The following is a 16,637-nucleotide window of genomic DNA, read 5'->3' as shown; positions in this document are numbered from 1 at the left end:
GCCTGGGTTCACTTAATAGTAGTGATGGGAGTAATACTGAAAGACTTGAAGAACCTGGTTGAGGACAGGTAATCTGGGAGAAAATCCATATTGCTAAGAGTCAACATCACCTTGATGGTACATGGCTAGTCAATCAATGAAATAGAATATTCATTCCAATTCTGTGAAGGGGGGAGTAACTATATAATATGTATCTAAATATTTTCATATTCCTTGAATATGTAGCTTGTTTAGGATCATTTCTCAAAAGTGTTACTCAACTGCAGTTGGGAAGAAAAAGCACATGAATTTTTTAACCATTCACAGGTAAAGCTAACCCTTTTATATAATGTCTGTCTGTCTTTCATCTATCTATCTATCTATCTATCTATCTATCTATCTATCTATCTATCTATCTATCTATCTATCTAAATCTATCTATCTATGCGAAATACCTCTCACGCATCATCACAAAATCTACAGAATTGTAAAGCCTACAAACTTGAAATTTGGCATGTATGTTCCTCTTGGCTTCTAGGTGCTCACTAAGAAATGACCATCACAGCATTACTATTTCGTGTATTATTATTGGCACATTATTATTGTATTATTATTGGCTTTGATACTAAGGACTTCTACTCCCCCTCCCCACCTGAAAAGAAATATGTTCCAAATGAAAAGCAGGAGAGGAGTTTCACTTTTAGTTTCACAGCACCAAGCAGCTTTAGTACAGAACAGTTGAGCTAAGCCACGCCCAGGCTCCTTGCTGTCTCCTTGCTTACACAGCAAATACTGTTTCAGTTTCCAAACAGCCCTCAATTCTGTCACACACTGACAGGATGCTAGCCAGATGAATACCGATGGATGCTGATAGGCAGAGGCAGAATTTTCCCCCCTTATTTTTCTCCCTAAAAACTAAGCCTGACCACATAGTTTCATAAGCAAAGCACGGGTATCGAGCTAGTGTGTGTGTGTGTGTATTACATAGCTCATTGTCTAACCCATAATCAAATGAATAGTTTGAACTAATGTAACAAGTTGTAAAGAATTTACAGTTGATCAGAATTATTTTGAAGATGTTTTATTCTACAACTATTCCAGATTTTGTTACACTAGCTTGTTTTTACTTCCTACTTACACTTTTCCCATGCCTGTTCCATTTAGCATTCAACCACTGTATGAATGAGAACATACTTACCAAATCTACTTCATAAGCTGAGGAAATCTCCAGAGCTAAAAACTGCCCTAGTTCTAGGGTTTTTTTAATCTTTCCTTTATTATTTTTATAAATAACTCAAGGCAGCAAACACCTGACACTCCTTCCTCTTCCTATTTTTCCCAGAACAACAAGCCTGTGAGGTGAATTGGGCTGAAAGACAGTGACTAGTTCAAAGTCACCCAGCTGACTTTCATGCCTAAGAAAGACTAGAACTCAAAATCTTCTGGTTTATTGCTTGGTGCCTTAAACGTTTAGAGAGTAATACCATTTTTAAATTAGTATTTCAACTTGCAATAGTTAGTCAGCTATATTAGAGTTAACTTGATCAAACATGGAAGACCTTAACTGCCATGGTGAATCTTACATAGCGGCATTGTATAAGAGGAAGAGGTGCTTACCCCTTATTAAGTCTTTATGTCTCTGTCCATTACAGAGATGATAGTGAATGGCATTTTTCAAAGCTAGGAAGAACTATAGACTCTCATTGTGTTTCTCTTCTGAGAATTTTTTCGGAGCAGACATTGAAATATAATAGTAAGGCTTTTAATCTTCAGAAACCTGTTCAACAAGAATGTAATCCATAAAATGAATTACTTCTATTGAATATGTAGGCTTTTTAGATTTCAGCAGGGTACTCAGTTAATTAAAAATAAAGCCCATTTCAGTGAAGAGAAGAGTGAAGTTTGTGATCAAAATAAACATAAATTTAATACCAAACCAATTAAACCATGTTATATAGCACAATATGTAAAGCCAATACAATTCACAATTCATTCAGTTTGCCATTAGTTCCTTGATCAGAAATTAAAATTACCCCTCATTGCAGGGTTGAGGTTAATGGCTTTTGAAACAACTTTGCTTTTCAGCTTTTATAACGTGTTAAAGAATAAACTTATCAGAGGTAACCTCTATTTTGAACTTCTATAGTTAACATTTTCAGTTAACTTCCTTGTAATCAGCATGTCAATACAGTAAAGGGCTGGGCTAGGTCATCTGTTGCATCAGCATGTACACACATTGTCAGTATGAGTTTTCTGGTAAGCTCAGTTTTCAATGAATCATTTGCTAGCAGCTCTAATAGGGTGATGTAGTGAAAATATAGAAGGGAAAGATAGAAAGCGCCAGTAATTTGCATTCTACTGCACAAAAAAAGGCTACTCAGGTTTAGAGATAGCATGTTTTATGCGGAAAAAGTAATAGCCAGGTATAATCCTTAGATCTACATAAAGCCTCTTCCTGAAATCCTGGGTGATACTGAGCTAGATATGCTAAGCATTCTGATTCAATGTAAAGTAGTTTATGATGAACTTATATCCTTTGACCAGAGGAGGAAGAGGAGGAAATTTTAATGATAATTGCAAGATGTCCAACTGTATGGGGCTGCTAGCAAATGATTCAAATGCAGAATCATTTAGGCAAATAGGCTGAAAAACAGCTTCTATCCCAGGGCAGTAACTATATTGAATTCTACTGTATAGTGCAATATTAATGCAATTTCGGGTTTTCAATTCAACTGTGTAGAATGTGAAGGATGTGTGTTTGTGTTTTTATTTTTATAGTTATGATGTACACTGAAGATGGCATTTAATTTCATTGTACGAGGTGCAATGACAATAAAGTAAAGTAAACACTAAACAAACAAGATTGGTGATATAAACTCAAAAGCTAACTGATCTTCTCCATTCATTCCACCAATTTTTGCTCACCCTTGGTATTCGGTTTCTGTTTTGATATCGAGCTATTACTTTACCAAACAGAAACAGAATCACCAAGGGTGGGCAAAAAAATAACAGGAGCAGGAGCAACTTCTGACTTTAAAAATCATGTCTGGGGCAATAATTTTGCTTTATTGCATGTTGGGGTCCTATTTAATTTTAATTAAAAGAATCAGTAAAAAAATCAGGGATGCTAAGAACATAGTAAACACCAAGGATTGTTTTCTGTGTGGATGTTAATACCTACAGGTGCCATGTCGGTGATTCATCTTGCAAGAGGAATCCAGAAAAACAATTCTACAATTTACACTTTAGAAGAGGGATCAACAAGTGGACTCATGAAGGCACTTTGATTGTCTAAGGAAAAACTGTTGTTATGGCCCTTTGAGTCAATCAGGATTCCTGGTGACCACATTGACAGGTTAATATAGTTGTATCGGCAACTTTTTCAGTAACTTTCCAATCACCTCTTTATTAGATGAAAACTGGCCCCAAATTAGCCACCTAGTTTCTGTGTTTATTTGAGGACTAGAACTCAGGTTTTCCTACTTCTAGTCAACCACCTTCAACCATCACATCAAACTGACTAGCTGTTGCTAATTTAAAAGCCAGGTCAACAGAGTGATTGTTATGAAAAAAAAAAGTGATTATCATAATTCATTGAAGGTAAAGGACTGCCTTACTGAGGCCACCAGACTGTATTGCTATTTTACTAGCCAAGGATGTATTTCCAACAAATCATGAGACTTTTACTGCTCACGCACATTTTATTGCAACAACTTTGGTGGTTTGCATGAAAACATCCACAATCAAGTGTAATTTCCAGTTAAAGATTTGCATAAGCATATCAGAGAAGAGCTAGGAAAAACCTGAAAGATTACCAAACCCAAGATGTAATGTATTTTATGTGGAAGCTTTTTATTACTCATTTTTCAGAATTTTGGACTATTCTAATAACATAGGATCACATTCTCAGCTAGGTCATTGTCCACAAAGACAACTTGGAAGATTACAATTTTGCTGTCACAATGGATATATTTTAATTAAACCAACGTAGTATAAATTCAATCCTTTGGGGTGTTACTTATCTCAAATGCTATAATTTGTGCTGACATATTTTCTTGGCTCAAAGCTGTATTATGTGTATTATTCACCAGGTTACCTTGACTTTTGATACATCTATCATGTTACAAAAATAAAGAATTCCAGTCTACACCTAGGAGAGATCTAGCCAAAAACTAAACAATAAAATTTCACAATATGACTAGGTGTGTTTTATTCAGTTTGTCTATAAAGACAGGAGTGCCAGTGTAGGAGTGTAACAAAGAACAACTCAGGAAAAAGTACATTAGTAATTAACGACTTCACATAAATCCTTATAGACTCATTTAGAAACTGAATATGATACTGTCACACTGAGCTTTGATTTGGAAGCAAACAATTCCAAAATACAGCAGTAGCAGGCGAACAATTTGATCTAGTACTAGAAAGAGTTCATTGTTCCTTTCATTGTTCCTGGTGCCTGATGTGTTAAGACATGGAAGGGGTAAGCAGTATGCTACTCAACTTGATTGCTTTCTGCAATTTGCTGTTTGTAAACTTGGGGAAACTCTCTACCCCTAACCTCTCTTGGAAATGTCCAAAGAATAGCCATATCCATATTTGGCTGAAAAAGAGAGCTACATTTCATATATAAGAGAACCGGTTTTGTCTAATGGTTAAGGTGCTAGCCTAGAAACCAGGAATCTGTGAGTTCTAGTGCTGCCTTAGGAATGAAAGGTGACTTTGGGCCAGTTACTCTCTCTCAGCCCAACCCATCCCATGGGGTTGTTGTGGGGAAAAAGAAGAGGAGGAAGGAGTATTATGCATGTTTGTTGCATTGAGTTACTTACAACATAATAAAGGTGGGATAAAAATCTAACAACAACAATAATAATTAGGAATATTGCACCATGAAAGAACTGGCTCCCATAATATGCTATCAACATATTAAAGCCCTTTCCTAAGAACACAAGGCCAGATTGGGGCATGGGAGGAGAAATCTATAGATTATAGCTCCTACCAATGATTTCAATCAGGAAACCTATGAACGGGTTATGTTTTCACTGGATCCAGTGATGTTGCACCATAAGTTAAAGGCACTGAATTGGGACTAGAATGACAAGGGTATTTTCTGGGGGGGGGGGGGGAAACCTGAGGTTTTCTCAGGGCTCTCCTGGTCATTTAAGAAGATGATAGCATTCTGAAATGGCATACATCAGAAAGGGATCATTCTGATCCCTATAAGTATTTCAGAAACCCACTATTTAAAAACACTATTAATATTAGGATAGAGGCTAGACGGCAGGGTTGGGGAGAGAACTACTAAAAATTGTCACCAGTCAGTGATAATGATAGTTGTTATCACAGTCTTTTATTCCTTAAGGCTTTTTCATGTTATCTTCACAATGACATTGTGAGTTAGAGGCCTGAAAGACAATGAATGGCTGAAGGTCAGCCAATAATTCATAGTACAGACATTTTTTCATATATATATTTATTTTATTCAGAACAAAGTTAAAATACAAAATACAAAACTAAAAAAAAAACACCAAGAAGACAAAAAGGGGGGAAAAACATAAAATGGTTAAAGCATTAAAAAAGTGCATCAAAAGGGCATACATTTTAACCAGCAAATAGAAGTTACAGAAAAAAGTTTCTTGAAAATACAAATGTCACCTATGTATTTATTTATTTATTTGATTTGCCAATCGCTTACAATAGGTATATTAGGTATAAGTATAAACATGAGTAAGAATACAGGAAATAGGTACGAATAAATGGGGACAATAGGACAGGGATGGTAGGCACGATGGTGCACTTATGTATACCCCTTATTTATGAATTATTCCTAATTCATGTATGAATAAATGAATTTAAAACACATTCAGGATGCAAAAATAATTTATTCCTTTAGGAAATGTAGAATATATATTTCCAATTATATGGAAAATAGGCCAGAATTTATAACCTGATTGTAATTGATTGAGAAGAAAACTGAAACATAAATGCATCCTTTATTTACTTCCTTTAGTTTACACTATTTCCCAGACCTATTGCTTGCACTTGCAATAATGCTTTTATTAAGTGACACCATTACTACAGAAATGTGTCTTACCTCTGTACTGTTTCTCCACTGCAGAAAATTTATAATAAAAGTGCCATTGCAATGAATGAAACTTCAGTACTAAATCCCTGTTATATATCTCCCGATGCATGGTTTTAATTATATTATTAATCATCAACAATTATTTTTTGGTTGCTTAGAGGCAGGTCTATAAAAGCAAATTCAAGATTTCTTTCTCTCCCTTCCCCACAGGACATAAAATCTCATTTTTCTTATCTTGGCATGAGTTTCACTTCAACAGAATTTGATTGAAAATTAACTATTTCTCATGGCTTCTGGGAAATATTTTTGGTATCTACAAATCTGCCTATTGACTGCTTTAGGCATATTTTAAAAGCTAAGTCAGCCCATGTAGGTTTATCTTTCAATAAGTGCCATAGAAATAAATTGTAATAATTTTTAGGCTAACAACCTGTGGCATTCCAAAAACAGCTTTTTTTGGTCAAGGGAATCATTTCTATGGCATCATTTCCTCTGAAGTGTTAACCAATCTAGCAATGTGAATGAATGTACATATTGGCCTAAAAATCCAAAATTTGCCTGAATCTTATGCAAAAGGATTTATATATCTATAAACTGTGTGCTGTGGGCTCCCCAGAAACAATGGGATAGCTGCTCTATAAGGAGAACTTATTTGGCCTAAGAATTATCTGTTTCCTTGTTTACTTGTCAAACTACATGTTTCACCTTCATTCTTATATGAGGCTTTAGATTTAAACTGAGAATTTCCAAAGAACAATGATCATTATCATCCTAGATTTTTGCTCACATCTAATCTCCTTCCTCCCATCAATATTCTAGAGTGTTATTTTTAAAATTTGAACATCTTATATAGCCAAGTTCTTTTACTCAGAAATAACCAATCCTTAAATATTATTCTTTATTTTTCTTTTTACGGCCCTATTAACCATTTTATTGGGATGGAGTTGGAGCAATTGAATGGAGCTGAGCATTTTACTGGCCGGATAGCCTTCCTGACATCCTGATGTGGAGTTTATAGGAGACATTTACTCTTTGTCCCCAATAGAGAAACATCTGTTTCTGCCTAGGATTGAATTTCAGCCTCCTGAATATGAGGCGAGCATCTTCACCTCTAGGTCACTGTAGCAGTCCTAAATATAGGTATTCATATATTTATTCACATATTTGTTTTCAGCCATATTTTCCACTAATTGAATATGGAATCTATTGCAAAAGTTGTACATTTATTCAATATACCTATAGTTTATCATCTTTCTTTTAAGGGCATGTAGTAAATGGAGAAATAAGAGACTCAGTTTGGTGTCATGAACAAGGCACAAGCCTAGAAACTGGTAGGCCATGAGTTCTAGTCCTGCCTTAGGCATGAAGCCAACTGGGTGACCTTAAACCTTGAACCAATCAAGTTGGAAAGGAAGCAATGGAAAGCCTCTTCTCTAAAACTGTGTCAGGAAAACTGCAGGGACTAGTCAATCGCCAGGAGTCAACACTGACTTGAAGGCACGTACACAGACCATAAATGATGCTTATTTAAAAACATAAATAACACAACATAGGCAGATTTCTAATGAATATAATTCCAAATGGTATTACTGATCACTTAAGTCATAATTTATATTATTTCTCAATAGCTATACAATTAACTCATAATCCAGCAGCATTATTTTAAAAGGCCCTGTGTGATATGCCATGCTGGGTTACATAATACCTGGTGCATTTCAGAAGGATTGCAAAACTTAAGCTAGACAGAAAGGCGCTCTGGTTAGCCATCTCAGCAATGATGAATATTTGGCATACAGAATAAATTAAAGGGGCATGAAAGGAGAGAAAAGGGCAGTGAAGAAACAGCAAAAAAAAAAAAAAGAGAGAGAGAGAGAGAGAGAGAGAGATAGAACAAAACTTAAAGGTAATTTTGGAATATAGAAATATCTTGTAGAAGCTGTTCATTAATACAAAATATATGCAGTTTCTGAAGCAACAGAAAAAAAATATCCTGTATAATTATTTCTGTAAAGTCCCCTGAAGGTACCCATACTTTTGACAAGCATCATACATGTCATGAAAAAATGGTGGGCCAGAACTTGGCAATGGAACAGGAATGCCATAAGGTAACTGAAGTAAAGGTGCCTTCACAAAGTAAAACACGAAGCAAATAAAACATTGCCTTAAAAAAGGAACTGAATCCAGAACAAGTAAAGCTTGGTATAAATTAATATTTGCCATTTTGATGGGGATAGGGAGAAAGGACCATTTGGCAATTTGTATCGATGATGTAAAAGAGAAAGAAACCAAAACATTCAAAATGCATTTGTGGGAATGAAAACAGGTGGGGTGTTTACTCTAATAATAAATAATGACAGATGAAAAATCTAATATACATGCATGAGGAATATAGCTATAATTATGCATGAATAGTTAGAAGCTAAGGAATAATTGTCCAAGTAATGACATTCTTGAGAAGATTGTGCTGCATAGAAAATTAATATCACTCAACGAGAAGCATGTGGCACAAGCCAGCAATAAGAATTTAAATTTAAAAAACCATACATCCAACAACTTTAAATTTTGCAGGTGTTCCAATTGAAACAATGAAACAAAAGGCTCCTATCTAAAATAATCAATATGGGCAATATGACATTAAGGATTGCAAGGTTAGACAATATAGTTTTGAGAAGAACTAGAATGTTAACATTCTAAGAAATTTGCAGATTGGGAACTGCTACATTTAAATTGCTGCAAGCCTGCGCTAAAGTGAAGGGAATCAATCTGTATAATAAATGCAATACGTCTGTAACCAGGAGGCCACTCTTCCTGATTTAATTGCCTCCTTAGGATTGCAAAAGCAATCAAAAAGCTGTCAAATCAAAACAGATGGCTGATAGGCTGTGTCTAATTCAGGAGACCAGAAATTATGCAAGGGTACATACGTGATGAAGGAATGGCTTTTAGATTGCATTCCTGTGCACAGAAAATAAGCTCCATTGAATTCAGTCAGGCTTGTTGTAAAGTGAACAGGCCTACAACTGTGCTGTTAGAATTATAAGACTGGGCTGTGCGTCTTTAGAATTAAATCAATACAAATTGGACAATCTGAAATGGAGACTTTTTGCAATGGAGAAAAATAGAATGACTGTTACATTGAAAAACATCTCGGCTCATTATTGTTTTGTGCAAGATTGCAAAAACAACAACAAAAACCCTTTAATACACAGTAATACCTATAGTAAGGAAGATATACAGTCTGCATGTAAGCATGTTTTACCTGCATGAATAAGCTGGTGTCAATCACAAAAGTGTCATACTTTCCAGTGAAGATGTAAAGCACAGATAACATTGTAAAGTCAATTAATATAAAGTTTGGGCAATATTATACTTCTGAAAAGAAAGGCATACTTTTATTCTACTCATATAAATTTTATTTTATTTTCTATGATGTGAATTTTGAAACTGCAATTTTGCTTAACACTACATTGTTCTTTTTGTACTTAAAAATGCCCAATACTTTTGGGGAGAAAAATGACAGTGGTACCTTGGTATTCAACTATTTTGAAACTCATCAAATCTGGTATCTATAACAATGTATTAACAATGTATTTTGACACAAATATTTTGTCTCGGTACTCATCGTTTGTTTAGTACTCAACACACAAGCTAAAACTAGTCAGTGTGGGCTGCCCTGTGACTCTCTATATTATTCCTTATGGGAAAAATATTTTTTTGTTATTCATCGTTTTTGGTACCTATCACATCTCCCGGAACCAATTAACAATGACTACCAAGGTTTCTATCAGAGTTCTACAAGAAAGTAAAATTGATGAACAGAAAGTAATTCAATATTTTGAAGAATGATTACAAAACTGTTATTTTTCATATATTTTAGGAAGGATATTTATTTAAAACATTTAATTAATGCCTGGTTTGCAAATCTTTACCAACTTGTATGTGGTATTAAATTATTACATACAGTAAAATAATAAATCAGGCAAAACAGCATAACCCTAGTGGAACACTATTATGTTACTTCTTTGTACCATATGTTCCATTTCCAACATTGTTTTAATCATGTCAATGTGGGCCAAATATTTGCTGTGGATAGATAATGCAGACACTAAATATATAATCCTGATATATCTATATATTAGTTTCACTAAAATTAGTGAAATAGAAAACAGTAACCATTTGATAAAGTATTAAAGCTTGGCACTTACTACAAACCAGGTGAATTTGGATATTTGTCAGAAACTCCAATTGGGAATGCAGAAATAGGTACGAGACAATGTGCTTTGCCATACAGAACATAATTTTATTTATTTTTTATTTATTTTATTTATTTTATTTGCCAATTGTTTACAAGATAATAAGTATAAGTGTATACATAGTTGTGAATACATGAAATGGGTACATATAAGAAAAATAAAAGAATAAGAGAAACAATAGGACGGTAGGCACGTTGGTGCACTTATGCACGCCCCCTACAGACCTCTTAGGAAAGGGGTGAGGTCAATAGTAGACAGTCTAAGGTTAAAGTTTTTGGGGTTTGGGGAAGAAACTACAGAGTCGGGTAGAGTATTCCAGACATTGACCACTCTATTGCTGAAGTCGTATTTCCTGCAATCAAGTTTGGTGCGGTTTACTTTGAGTTTGTATCTATTGTGTGCTCTTGTGTTGTTATGGTTGAAGCTGAAGTATTCATTGACAGGTAGGACATTGCAATGTATGATTTTATATACCATGTTTAAGTCAGACCGAAGACGGCGTAATTCAAGGTTTTCTAGTTCTAGAATTTCAAGTCTGGTGGCATAAGGTATTCTACAACGAGTAGAGGAGTGGAGAACTCTTCTTGTGAAATATTTCTGGACTTTCTCAATTGTGCTAATATCAGATACGTAATGTGGGTTCCAGACTGATGAACTGTATTCGAGTATTGGTCTAGCAAATGTTTTGTATGCTCTGGTTAGTAGTGTGATATTACCAGAGAAAAAGCTACGTAGGATTAGGTTAACAACTCTTAATGCCTTTTTGGCTATGTAGTTGCAGTGGGCTCTAGCACTTAGATCATTAGAGGTGAGTATTCCAAGGTCCTTTACAGAGCTTGGGTCATCAACAAGATCTTGACTATTCAGCTTGTATTTTATTTTCTGAATTTTGCCTCTACAGACAAAATGGCTAGCTTATCAAAGCAATAGAGATTCTAAGAAAGTATTCATGGTTTGTATATTACCCAGTTATTTTAGTGTTCATGAGGCCTGCATCTGTAGGAGAAGGGATGACAGAATTTGAGGGCAGAGTGAAAAGGGGGTTCAGCCTAGAATCTCTACATAGCCACAAGAGAACTAAGTGCAACCCCCTTTGAATACCATTGACCTGTATCTAATTCTAAGCAGATGCCAATCATTAGTTAAGAAGCTTCCTGTGCACAGGCTTTTAGTAATAAATCAATTTAATTGAACCTTCCTGTGTGGGCCTGCTCTTTCAAAGATGTCAACAGCATCTTTGACAAGACGACAATTATAGCATTGCAAATCAATTAAACAATAAAGTTCATTATATCTTTGTATCTAAATGCCTTGATGAACTGATTATAATTTATAAGCTGTGGTGAAAACCTGAATGATAAAACTTGGTTGCCAGATATGCAACATCAATATATGTTTTGAAGATTTCTCCCATCAACCAAGTTAAATCATCCCCTCTCTATATATTAGGGAATCACTTCAGGTTTAAATGCTGATTTAGAATCAAGAAGATTTAGACTTGCTCCGCTTCAGCCATGAAAGCATACTGGATGACTATCGGCCCAACTACCTTGAGAGAGGTTGAGAGATTAGAAAAATGGAGATCAGACTTCCAAGCATGCTGCCTTGAATTCCTAGAAAACAGCTGAGATATAACTTGTATCCAGTTGTCTGCTAACTGAATGGTGTCCGTCAATTGAAGAGATTTCTCATTTTCTATCTTCTGCTCTCTACATTATTCTAAAATCTGATTGAGCAAATTAGTAAAAAAAACCCAAAGAAGATTGGACAGGGAAAATCTATCATGTAAATAAGAGTAGGCTTTTGTAGCATTGAATGAAGTATGTACAGTTGGCTTAGTGGAAACTAAGTCCATCTGGCATAAGTGACTCTAAATAATAAGGAAAAAGGAAGGAAAAGAAAAAGAAAACTGTGCCTCCCCTGCAAAACTTATGAATCTGTGATCACTGGTCATTATTGATGCTGCTGAGAGTTCCTGAAATTGTAGTTCAATAACTGGAGTGAGTTTAAAGGATGGTAAGAAGACTGGAAACAAAATCTATAAGAAATGGTTAAAGGAATAGTATATTTAACCTGCAGAATAGAAGACTGGGGAGAAATGTGATAGTAGCCTTCAGCTATCTAAAGGATTGGCATACAAACAAGGGAATAGACTTGGAGGGCAGGACCATTACCAATGGATTGAAACTACAGTTTCAGATTCAGGTTAAATATTAAGAAAGATTACATAATAGAAAAATGAACAATATTGCCTCAATGTGGGGGTGAGAATGGGAGGCATGGCTAAAACACACAGGGAGCATACAAAAAGATATACTTTATATGGTTATGCCAAAGCCAAAAAAGACAAAAATCTTAGGAAGGAACATAAGAATTTCAGAAATCTGTAAAAGGAGACAGCCACAACTATGATAAATTGAAGGCACAGAAGAACTAAGATTTTTTTTCCAGAAGAGTTCCAAACTCCGAAGGAGGTTCCAACTTCAAATTGATATACTAAAGGCTGCCAATGGACAGAAAAGTACCTAGATCAGAGATGGTGGAATATAGTGAAATTGGGACATCAAAACATTTATTTAGCTGTCATCTATCTATCTATCTATCTATCTATCTATCTATCTATCTATCTATCTATCTATCTATCTATCTATCTAATCTATATCTATATAATCTATCTATGTATATCAATTAATCAATCATTATCTTCTATTCCCTATTTACAAGAATCTCTAATGCTAGATGAAATTAGGTGAGCATTCTGGTCATTACCAAGTTGACAGGCTACAATAATTGATGGCATATTTATTAACACATGACAAGCAACAGAAGAATCAGTAAATATTCTAACCTAGAACAACAGATTGTGAAGACTACTACATAAGATTCTTAACCTTACATGCTAGCAAAATAATGCTTAGACTCATCTGATACAGATTAGAGCCCTACATGGAAAAAGAAATGCCAGATATTCAAGCTGGTTTTTAAAAAGGCTAAGAACAAGAGATCATATTGTGATGCATTCCAGATAACTGAGAACGGCAAAAAAATATCAAAACTAAGTTAGTATCTGGTTCATTGATTCTAGAAAGGCCTCCAATTATGAAGAGTTATTAGGAAAATGGGAATCAATTTTACATTCTATGCTTTATATTTTGTATTTATATGTATTCTTTTAGTGTTACATGGTGAGGGTATTTTTTTGCTTTATTTGTTTGTTTATTTTGCTGGAAAAAAAACTTGAAAAAGAAACATCGGTAACCTGAAATATTTTGATGATACTACCCTGATTGACAAAAATGGAAAATCATTTTCAGGCCGCAATAATGAAAGTCAAGGACCACAAATTGGATCAAGATTAAATACACCAACCATTAAATGACAATAGGTATAAGAACTAGTGTTAAAACTGTAAAGAAGGTAACTGAAGTGGTGGATAGTTTCTGCCTTTTAGGATTCACTGTCTTTAGAAAAGGAACCAGAGGTCAAGAAATAACCACAGATTAGCATTTGTAGAGTACAAATGAAGATCTTGGAAAATGAATTTAAATCTGCCTATATCTTATTTGCAAGTCTGATAATGAAGATTTTATTTATATACCACCCAGAGTCACTCTGTGATGGAGGTGGCTGGATTCTAAATGTGATAAATAAACAAATAAAATACCTACAAAGATATGAATTGGGGTGATTTTAATTTTTCCTTTGATATTCTAAAATGCAAAAATTGGACTTTGAAGAAACAGGATAGAGTATCAACACTTTTGAACTTTAGCATTGGAAAAGCCTCTTCAGAATACTGTGGATAACTTTAAAAAAATCTATTTGTTTGTTTGTTTAATCAAATGTTAAAAAATGCCCATCTACCTCACAGAGGTAAGCAAATAAACAGACGATTCACAGAAGAAATAAACAGGGAATGCTCACTTGAGGTGAAAATTACCAGGCTCTAACTATCATATTCTGGACACATGATGCAAAGACAATTGAGAAGTCCATAATGCTAGAAAAAAATGGAAGAAATGAGAAAAGGGGGAAAGTTAACAACAAGGTTGAGGGACTCAGTTATAATAGCAATTACTGCACCATTAAGAATCTTAAAAAGTCAGGTTGAGATAGATTATCTTGGAGAAAGTGTACTGCTAATAGTCAACATTGATTTTATTAATCAGTAAATCAAGAATTATCAACCAGCAATATACTGGTGTGGTCATTAAAGATCTTTAAACAGAAGCTGGATAATATTTGTTTAAATGTTTTAGCAAATTTTTCCCTGAACAAAGGAATGGCTATAAAACATCTTAGATCCTTTCCAAATTGATGATTTTATGATCAGCTGGAGGGCCACAATAACTGTTGCAGATTTTAACTGTCTGGTATGGGATATTTGCAACTTCTGAGTTAGGAAAAGAAAGGTCAGTTTATGTCAAGAAAGGGATGAAGAACAGATGATAAAATACCCTGAATGCATTTTTTTCCCAAAGTAAAGCAACCACTAACATTTAGTATTCTTGTGCAGATACAAGATTTCCAGCTTTGTGCCAAGGATCCCAGAATAAATTAGAAAAATATGTCTGCATTTGCTAGGCCACGTTGGAGCCATATCAGAGGTGGTGTTCAGCAGGTTCTGACCAGTTCTAGAGAACCGCTAGTGGAAAATATGAGTAGTTTGGAGGACCGGTGGTAACCTTCCCCCAAGAGTGAATGGAGATTTTTTCAGTATCCTTCCCCTGCCACGTGTCAGGACTCCAACAAAACCACTCCCATTCAAATCATAAGTCTCTAGCCGCATCTCAGAGAAAAGAAAATTGATTTATTAGAAGTGGACATGTTGGTGTTGGCTGGAGGCAGCCGATACTAAAATATATCATTCATTTCCCCCTTGACCCTGGTCTTCCGCCCACCCCCTGGATGTGTATTTTCCAAAGGGAGACATCCATCCCCAAGAGTCATCAGTCATGCTCCTCAATAATTTTCTTGCGCTCCGACACCAGGGTGATTATCTAGGCACTTAAGGAATACACTATTTCCCCCCACTCCCTTTTTTTGGCAGCTAAAAAGACCAAAGGAATATATTTTTAGTTGACACCACACCTCCCAAGCCACACCCACAGAACCAGTATACCCCCCCCCCCACTGATTCATATAGCATTTTAATTCTTGTTAATGGCTCGGAATGGTGTTACAACTGGGCACTGCAGAATACTTAAATAGAAACTAGGCATCCAATAATGCTTGGAATCTTGTAATATATTTGGTTACTACCTAGTAGATCACCCAGGTCAACAATAGATGAGAGAAGTCCCATAAGAGAACCTTTGCAAAAAGTCCCCTACCAGGACTTGATTCTGATAAAAAAAAAAGTACAAATAATACAGATATAATGCTTATCTCTCCATCACAGAGCTAAACAACAGAAGATTTCTTGGGGGAAGGTTGTACTGTTGACAAAAGGTTAAACTTAGCTATACATTACTTCCGACTTGCAAATTTACTGTTGAGGGCATTAACCCTGGTATCTTTGAAGGGCAATTAGTTAACATCATAAAAGTCAACAACGATTAGAACTAATAAGTCAATTTCTATGTCTTTAGAATCAGATGCTTCCTGGCGGCAAAGCTAGCCATTGCTGAAAATGACTGCATCTTCGGGATATTGGGCTGATTTACAGAAGCAGGATACTGGGCATATTTCAGTGCTCTAATTCATCTGTTATTGTGTCTATGGAGATTCTTAATCATCCAGGTCATGGCTGTCCCAAATTCCAGCTGCTTCTTGAAAAAGCACCTTTGGGACATCTGTTATTTTGCTTTCAACCTGAGATCGGTCTCTCCTCACTGCAGACATTTGATAAAGTAGAATTGTTTAAGAGGAAAAAAAAAAGGAAACTCAGAGATGTAGAGTTTATAATGTATTCTTAACCTTGACTTCTTTTGTGTTGGGGAGAATATTGTGCAATTCAAGCACAAGGGCTTCAGATTATGTTTTTTTTTAATCTGGTAGAGTGAGTGCAATTATTTAAGCATTGGGCAAATAATTCTTTGAGGACCAGAACTGACTCAGAGAATCCAGCTACATTTAAAAACATCTTTGTGCAAGCAAGCTAATGTAAATAATCAGTTGTATAAATCAAGAGAATATTCATGCAACGTGTACAATATTCACAGAACAACTCAAGCATGTAAACAAAATTATTCCTTACTTGACCTGGGATCCTGCCACACCCAGACTGCACAATAAAACCTTTTCATGTTCTGCATGAAAGGATAGATTGCAAATGAATTTTGGTACAACGTTTAAATAAAGAATTACAAAGTAATAATTAA

The 16,637-nt window shown here is 35.2% G+C and overlaps 2 long non-coding RNA genes across 2 annotated transcripts in view; one reads left to right on the top strand and one right to left on the bottom strand.

Annotated features, from left to right (window-relative positions):
• LOC148133345 (uncharacterized) overlaps positions 1–16,627 on the bottom strand; it is a 25,322-nt gene extending 8,695 nt beyond the window's left edge. Inside the window, exons 1-2 of the long non-coding RNA XR_015746685.1 lie at positions 16,514–16,627; positions 14,239–14,314 (exon numbers count right to left, since the gene is read on the bottom strand). This is a non-coding gene — a long non-coding RNA (uncharacterized LOC148133345). The remainder of the gene's footprint in view (positions 1–14,238; positions 14,315–16,513) is intronic.
• On the top strand, positions 14,830–16,637 carry LOC148133344 (uncharacterized). The gene is made up of 2 exons (XR_015746682.1): positions 14,830–14,921; positions 15,906–16,637. It is a non-coding gene; the product is annotated as an uncharacterized LOC148133344 (long non-coding RNA).

This window comes from Notechis scutatus, chromosome 1, assembly GCF_049901735.1.
Source record: "Notechis scutatus isolate UNSWTSFEM ecotype Mainland chromosome 1, rNotScu1.2, whole genome shotgun sequence".
Lineage (NCBI taxonomy): Eukaryota > Metazoa > Chordata > Lepidosauria > Squamata > Elapidae > Notechis > Notechis scutatus.
The sequence above is the reverse complement of the archived record's forward strand: the minus strand, read 5'-3'. Positions and strand labels throughout refer to the sequence as shown.